This window comes from Asterias rubens, assembly GCF_902459465.1.
Source record: "Asterias rubens chromosome 8 unlocalized genomic scaffold, eAstRub1.3 super_scaffold_89, whole genome shotgun sequence".
Taxonomy (NCBI): Eukaryota; Metazoa; Echinodermata; class Asteroidea; order Forcipulatida; family Asteriidae; genus Asterias; species Asterias rubens.
In genome coordinates, this window is record NW_022985693.1 from 131,261 (window position 1) to 139,567 (window position 8,307).

Sequence of the window (8,307 nt, forward strand, 5' to 3'; positions counted from 1 at the left end):
GGGCTTTTTTTTTCAATGAATATATATTTTTTCTCCAATGTTCACCACGCGCCGTGTGTATGATGCAATAAATGCCCTATATCTTGGGGGTGTGTCGGTTCCACTCACTGACCTCTAGCCTCGCTTTGAAAATCCCCAGAGCACTAAGTTTAGTACGAGAGGAAAGCCCTTGAAAATGTCCTTCTAATGGTGCTAAACTTGTTAAGATTGAGCAATTATATGGGGTCAAATTTATCCGTCGAACATTTGATTTTCTTTGTGCACAAAAATCCCGTAGTGAGGCTTGTTGAGTTCGTTTCGGAGCACAGCTGCCTACTTGTCATTTTCGGCATCATGAACTTCGAAAGCCGCCCTAAAATTTTGAAATTTGTATGCAGGGACATGCCAGGATGATTCAGGTAGAAATTCTGTTTCTCTAGCATTTTTAGTTCCAGAATGAATCAAGAGTATAGCTGAAGGTTTTTATAAGTCCGGGCTTTTTTTTTCAATGAATATATATTTTTTCTCCAATGTTCACCACGTGCCGTGTATATGATGCAATAAATGCCCTATATCTTGGGGGTGTGTCGGTTCCACTCACTGACCTCTAGCCTCGCTTTGAAAATCCCCAGAGCACTAAATTTAGTACGAGAGGAAAGCCCTTGAAAATGTCCTTCTAATGGTGCTAAACTTGTTAAGATTGAGCAATTATATGGGGTCAAATTTATCCGTCGAACTTTTGATTTTCTTTGTGCACAAAAATCCTGCAGTGAGGCTTGTTGAGTTCGTTTCGGCGCCATCTGCCTACTTGTAATTTTCGGCATCATGAACTCTGAAAGCCGCACTAAAATTTTGAAATTTATATGCAGGGACATGCCAGGATGATTCAGGTACAAATTCTGTTTCTCTACCATTTTTAGTTCCAGAATGAATCAAGAGTATAGCTGAAGGTTTTTATAAGTCCGGGCTTTTTTTTCAATGAATATATATTTTTTCTCAAATTTTCACCACGTGCCGTGTGTATCATGCAATAAATGCCCTAAATCTTGGGGGTGTGTCGGTTCCACTCACTGACCTCTAGCCTCGCTTTGAAAATCCCCAGAGCACTAAGTTTAGTACGAGAGGAAAGCCCTTGAAAATGTCTTTCTAATGGTGCTAAACTTGTTTAAAATTGAGCAATTATTTGGGGTCAAATTTATCCGTCGAACTTTTGATTTTCTTTGTGCACAAAAATCCTGTAGTGAGGCTTGTTGAGTTCGTTTCGGAGCACAGCTGCCTACTTGTCATTTTCGACATCAAGAACTCTGAAAGCCGCCCTAAAACTTTGAAATTTGTATGCAGGGACATGCCAGGATGATTCAGGTACAAATTCTGTTTCTCTAGCATTTTTAGTTCCAGAATGAATCAAGAGTATAGCTGAAGGTTTTTATAAGTCCGGGCTTTTTTTTCAATGAATATATATTTTTTCTCAAATTTTCACCACGTGCCGTGTGTATCATGCAATAAATGCCCTAAATCTTGGGGGTGTGTCGGTTCCACTCACTGACCTCTAGCCTCGCTTTGAAAATCCCCAGAGCACTAAGTTTAGTACGAGAGGAAAGCCCTTGAAAATGTCCTTGTAATGGTGCTAAACTTGTTTAGATTGAGCAATGATTTGGGGTCAAATTTATCCGTCGAACATTTGATTTTCTTTGTGCACAAAAATCCCGTAGTGAGGCTTGTTGAGTTCGTTTCGGAGCACAGCTGCCTACTTGTCATTTTCGGCATCAAGAAGTCTGGAAGCCGCCCTAAAATTTTGAAATTTATATGCAGGGACCTGCCAGGATGATTCAGGTACAAATTATGTTTCTCTAGCATTTTTAGTTTCAAAATGAATCAAGAGTATAGCTGAAGGTTTTTATAAGTCCGGGTTTTTTTTTCAATGAATATATATTTTTTCTCCAATGTTCACCACGTGCCGTGTGTATGATGCAATAAATGCCCTATATCTTGGGGGTGTGTCGGCTCCACTCACTGACCTTTAGCCTCGCTATGAAAATCCCCAGAGCACTAAGTTTAGTACGAGAGGAAAGCCCTTGAAAATTTCCGTCAAATTGTGCTAAACTTGTTAAGATTGAGCAATTATTTGGGGTCAAATTTATTCGTCGAACATTTGATTTTCTTTGTGCACAAAAATCCCGTAGTGAGGCTTGTTGAGTTCGTTTCGGCGCCATCTGCCTACTTGTAATTTTCGGCATCATGAACTCTGAAAGCCGCCCTAACATTTTGAAATTTGTATGCAGGGACATGCCAGGATGATTCAGGTACAAATTCTGTTTCTCTACCATTTTTAGTTCCAGAATGAATCAAGAGTATAGCTGAAGGTTTTTATAAGTCCGGGCTTTTTCTTCAATGAAAATACATGCCCTATAACTTGGGGGTGTGTCGGTTCCACTCACTGACCTCTAGCCTCGCTTTGAAAATCCCCAGAGCACTAAGTTTAGTACGAGAGGAAAGCCCTTGAAAATGTCCTTCTAATGGTGCTAAACTTGTTAAGATTGAGCAATTATTTGGGGTTAAATTTATCCGTCGAACTTTTGATTTTCTTTGTGCACAAAAATCCCGTAGTGAGGCTTGTTGAGTTCGTTTCGGAGCACAGCTGCCTACTTGTCATTTTCGGCATCATGAACTCTGAAAGCCGCCCTAAAATTTTGAAATTTGTATGCAGGGACATGCCAGGAAGATTCAGGTACAAATTATGTTTCTCTAGCATTTTTAGTTCCAGAATGAATCAAGAGTATAGCTGAAGGTTTTTATAAGTCCGGGCTTTTTTTTCAATGAATATATATTTTTTCTCCAATGTTCACCACGTGCCGTAGGTGTATCATGCAATACATGCCCTATATCTTTGGGGTGTGTCGGTTCCACTCACTGACCTCGCCTCGCTTTGAAAATCCCCAGAGCACTAAGTTTAGTACGAGAGGAAAGCCCTTGAAAATGTCTTTCTAATTGTGCTAAACTTGTTAAGATTGGGCAATTATTTGGGGTCAAATTTATCCGTCGAACATTTGATTTTCTTTGTGCACAAAAATCCCGTAGTGAGGCTTGTTGAGTTCGTTTCGGCGCCATCTGCCTACTTGTAATTTTCGGCATCATGAACTCTGAAAGCCGCCCTAACATTTTGAAATTTGTATGCAGGGACATACCAGGATGATTCAGGTACAAATTCTGTTTCTGTACCATTTTTAGTTCCAGAATGAATCAAGAGTATAGCTGAAGGTTTTTATAAGTCCGGGCTTTTTTTTCATTGAATATACATGCCCTATATCTTGGGGGTGTGTCGGTTCCACTCACTGACCTCTAGCCTCGCTTTTAAAATCCCCAGAGCACTAAGTTTAGTACGAGAGGAAAGCCCTTGAAAATGTCCTTGTAATGGTGCTAAACTTGTTTAGATTGAGCAATGATTTGGGGTCAAATTTATCCGTCGAACGTTTGATTTTCTTTGTGCACAAAAATCCCGTAGTGAGGCTTGTTGAGTTCGTTTCGGAGCACAGCTGCCTACTTGTCATTTTCGGCATCATGAACTCTGAAAGCCGCCCTAAAATTTTGAAATTTGTATGCAGGGACATGCCAGGATGATTCAGGTACAAATTATGTTTCTCTAGCATTTTTGGTTACAGAATGAATCAAGAGTATAGCTGAAGGTTTTTATAAGTCCGGGCTTTTTTTTCAATGAATATATATTTTTTCTCCAATGTTCACCACGTGCCGTGTGTATCATGCAATACATGCCCTATATCTTTGGGGTGTGTCGGTTCCACTCACTGACCTCTAGCCTCGCTTTTAAAATCCCCAGAGCACTAAGTTTAGTACGAGAGGAAAGCCCTTGAAAATGTCTTTCTAATTGTGCTAAACTTGTTAAGATTGGGCAATTATTTGGGGTCAAATTTATCCGTCGAACATTTGATTTTCTTTGTGCACAAAAATCCCGTAGTGAGGCTTGTTGAGTTCGTTTCGGCGCCATCTGCCTACTTGTAATTTTCGGCATCATGAACTCTGAAAGCCGCCCTAACATTTTGAAATTTGTATGCAGGGACATACCAGGATGATTCAGGTACAAATTCTGTTTCTGTACCATTTTTAGTTCCAGAATGAATCAAGAGTATAGCTGAAGGTTTTTATAAGTCCGGGCTTTTTTTTCATTGAATATACATGCCCTATATCTTGGGGGTGTGTCGGTTCCACTCACTGACCTCTAGCCTCGCTTTTAAAATCCCCAGAGCACTAAGTTTAGTACGAGAGGAAAGCCCTTGAAAATGTCCTTGTAATGGTGCTAAACTTGTTTAGATTGAGCAATGATTTGGGGTCAAATTTATCCGTCGAACGTTTGATTTTCTTTGTGCACAAAAATCCCGTAGTGAGGCTTGTTGAGTTCGTTTCGGAGCACAGCTGCCTACTTGTCATTTTCGGCATCATGAACTCTGAAAGCCGCCCTAAAATTTTGAAATTTGTATGCAGGGACATGCCAGGATGATTCAGGTACAAATTATGTTTCTCTAGCATTTTTGGTTACAGAATGAATCAAGAGTATAGCTGAAGGTTTTTATAAGTCCGGGCTTTTTTTTCAATGAATATATATTTTTTCTCCAATGTTCACCACGTGCCGTGTGTATCATGCAATACATGCCCTATATCTTGGGGGTGTGTCGGTTCCACTCACTGACCTCTAGCCTCGCTTTAAAAATCCCCAGAGCACTAAGTTTAGTACGAGAGGAAAGCCCTTGAAAATGTCCTTCTAATTGTGCTAAACTTGTTAAGATTGAGCAATTATTTGGGGTCAAATTATTCGTCGAACATTTGATTTTCTTTGTGCACAAAAATCCCGTAGTGAGGCTTGTTGAGTTCGTTTCGGAGCACAGCTGCCTACTTGTCATTTTCGGCATCAAGAACTCTGGAAGCCGCCCTAAAACTTTGAAATTTGTATGCAGGGACATGCCAGGATGATTCAGGTACAAATTCTGTTTCTCTAGCATTTTTAGTTCCAGAAAGAAACAAGAGTATAGCTGAAGGTTTTTATAAGCCCGGGCTTTTTTTTCAATGAATATATATTTTTTCTCCAATGTTCACCACGTGCCGTGTGTATCATGCAATACATGCCCTATATCTTGGAAATGTTGGGGGTGTGTCGGTTCCACTCCCTGACCTCTAGCCTCGCTTTGAAAATCCCCAGAGCACTAAGTTTAGTACGAGAGGAAAGCCCTTGAAAATGTCCTTCTAATGGTACTAAACTTGTTAAGATTGAGCAATTATTTGGGGTCAAATTTATCCGTCGAACTTTTGATTTTCTTTGTGCACAAAAATCCCGTAGTGAGGCTTGTTGAGTTCGCTTCTGAGAACAGCTGCCTACTTGTCATTTTCGGCATCAAGAACTCTGGAAGCCGCCCTAACATTTTGAAATTTGTATGCAGGGACATGCCAGGATGATTCAGATACAAATTCTTTTTCTCTAGCATTTTTAGTTCCAAAATGAATCAAGAGTATAGCTGAAGGTTTTTATAAGTCCGGGCTTTTTTTTTTCAATGAATATATATTTTTTCTCCAATGTTCACCACGTGCCGTGTGTATCATGCATTAAATGGCCTAAATCTTGGGGGTGTGTCGGTTCCACTCCCTGACCTCTAGCCTCGCTTTGAAAGTCACCAGAGCACTAAGTTTAGTACGAGAGGAAAGCCCTTGGAAATGTCCTTCTAATTGTGCTAAACATGTTTAGATTGAGCAATGATTTGGGGTCAAATTTATCACGTCGAACATTTGATTTTCTTTGTGCACAAAAATCCCGTAGTGAGGCTTGTTGAGTTCGTTTCGGAGCACAGCTGCCTACTTGTCATTTTCGGCATCAAGAACTCTGGAAGCCGCCCTAAAACTTTGAAATTTGTATGCAGGGACATGCCAGGATGATTCAGGTACAAATTCTGTTTCTCTAGCATTTTTAGTTCCAGAATGAATCAAGAGTATAGCTGAAGGTTTTTATAAGTCCGGGCTTTTTTTTTCAATGAATATATATTTTTTCTCCAATGTTCACCACGTGCCGTGTGTATCGTGCATTAAATGGCCTAAATCTTGGGGTGTGTCGGTTCCACTCCCTGACCTCTAGCCTCGCTTTGAAAATCACCAGAGCACTAAGTTTAGTACGAGAGGAAAGCCCTTGAAAATGTCCTTCTAATGGTGCTAAACTTGTTTAGATTGAGCAATGATTTGGGGTCAAATTTATCCGTCGAACTTTTGATTTTCTTTGTGCACAAAAATCCCGTAGTGAGGCTTGTTGAGTTCGTTTCGGAGAACAGCTGCCTACTTGTCATTTTCGGCATCAAGAACTCTGAAAGCCGCCCTACAACTTTAAAATTTATATGCAGGGACATGCCAGGATGATTCAGGTACAAATTCTGTTTCTCTAGCATTTTTAGTTCCAAAATGAATCAAGAGTATAGCTGAAGGTTTTTATAAGTCCGGGCTTTTTTTTCAATGAATATATATTTTTTCTCCAATGTTCACCACGTGCCGTGTGTATCATGCATTAAATGGCCTAAATCTTGGGGGTGTGTCGGTTCCACTCCCTGACCTCTAGCCTCGCTTTGAAAATCACCAGAGCACTAAGTTTAGTACGAGAGGAAAGCCCTTGAAAATGTCCTTCTAATGGTGCTAAACTTGTTTAGATTGAGCAATGATTTGGGGTCAAATTTATCCGTCGAACTTTTGATTTTCTTTGTGCACAAAAATCCCGTAGTGAGGCTTGTTGAGTTCGTTTCGGAGAACAGCTGCCTACTTGTCATTTTCGGCATCAAGAACTCTGGAAGCCGCCCTAAAACTTTGAAATTTGTATGCAGGGACATGCCAGGATGATTCAGGTACAAATTCTGTTTCTCTAGCATTTTTAGTTCCAAAATGAATCAAGAGTATAGCTGAAGGTTTTTATAAGTCCGGGCTTTTTTTTCAATGAATATATATTTTTTCTCCAATGTTCACCACGTGCCGTGTGTATCATGCATTAAATGGCCTAAATCTTGGGGGTGTGTCGGTTCCACTCCCTGACCTCTAGCCTCGCTTTGAAAATCCCCAGAGCACTAAGTTTAGTACGAGAGGAAAGCCCTTGAAAATGTCCTTCTAATGGTGCTAAACTTGTTTAGATTGAGCAATGATTTGGGGTCAAATTTATCCGTCGAACATTTGATTTTCTTTGTGCACAAAAATCCCGTAGTGAGGCTTGTTGAGTTCGTTTCGGAGAACAGCTGCCTACTTGTCATTTTCGGCATCAAGAACTCTGGAAGCCGCCCTAAAACTTTGAAATTTGTATGCAGGGACATGCCAGGATGATTCAGGTACAAATTCTGTTTCTCTAGCATTTTTAGTTTGGGGTTCAAATGTATCCGTCGAACTTTTGATTTTCTTTGTGCACAAAAATCCCGTAGTGAGGCTTGTTGAGTTCGTTTCGGAGAACAGCTGCCATAGTGGAGGTTGTTGAAATCGTTTCTGAGCAACCCCGCCTACTTGAGCTTTTTTCTATCAATAAGTGTGCAAGTCGCCTTAAACCTTTAAAAAATGGACGCATGAACATGCCAGGATGACTAAGGTACAAACTGCATCTCCCTAGCATTTTTGGTTCCAGAGTTATTCCAGAGCGTTGCTGAAAGTTTTTAATTGTCCGGGCCTATTTTTTGAATGACCCCCTTATTGTTGGTTGGAATCCTGACTGCGCCGTGTCTTTGTATACGTTGTATACACGCACAGTGTACGTCAATTTCTATTGGGTGCCTGCTCGCGCCGTCGCATCTGGCCCCACCTTTAAAATCGTCAGAGCATTAAGTTTTGTACGAGAGGAAAGCCCTTGAACATGGCAATCCTGTGGTGGTAAAATTTTGAAGATTGAGCATGATACTGGGATCGAAATTACCCGTTGTACATTTTGTTTTTCTCTCCGACAGCTCTGTGCACAAAACTCCCATAGTGGAGGTTGTTGAAATCTGGCCTCAAGCGTCGCTTTGAAAATCCCATGATTTGGGGTCGAATTGACCCGTTGTACTTTTGATTTTCTCTGTGCACAAAAATGCCGTAGGGAGGCTTGTTGAGTTCGTTTCGGAGCACAGCCGCCTACTTTTAATTTTCGGTATCAAGAAGTCTGGACGCCGCTCTAAAACTTTGAAATTTGAATTCATGGAAATGCCAGGATCACGCAGGTACAAACTGCGTCTCTCTATCGTTATTAGTTCCAGAATGATTCAAAAGCATAGCTGAAAGTTTTTATAAGTCCGGGCTTTTTTTTCAACGCATATATTTGTTTTCTCCAATAATCAC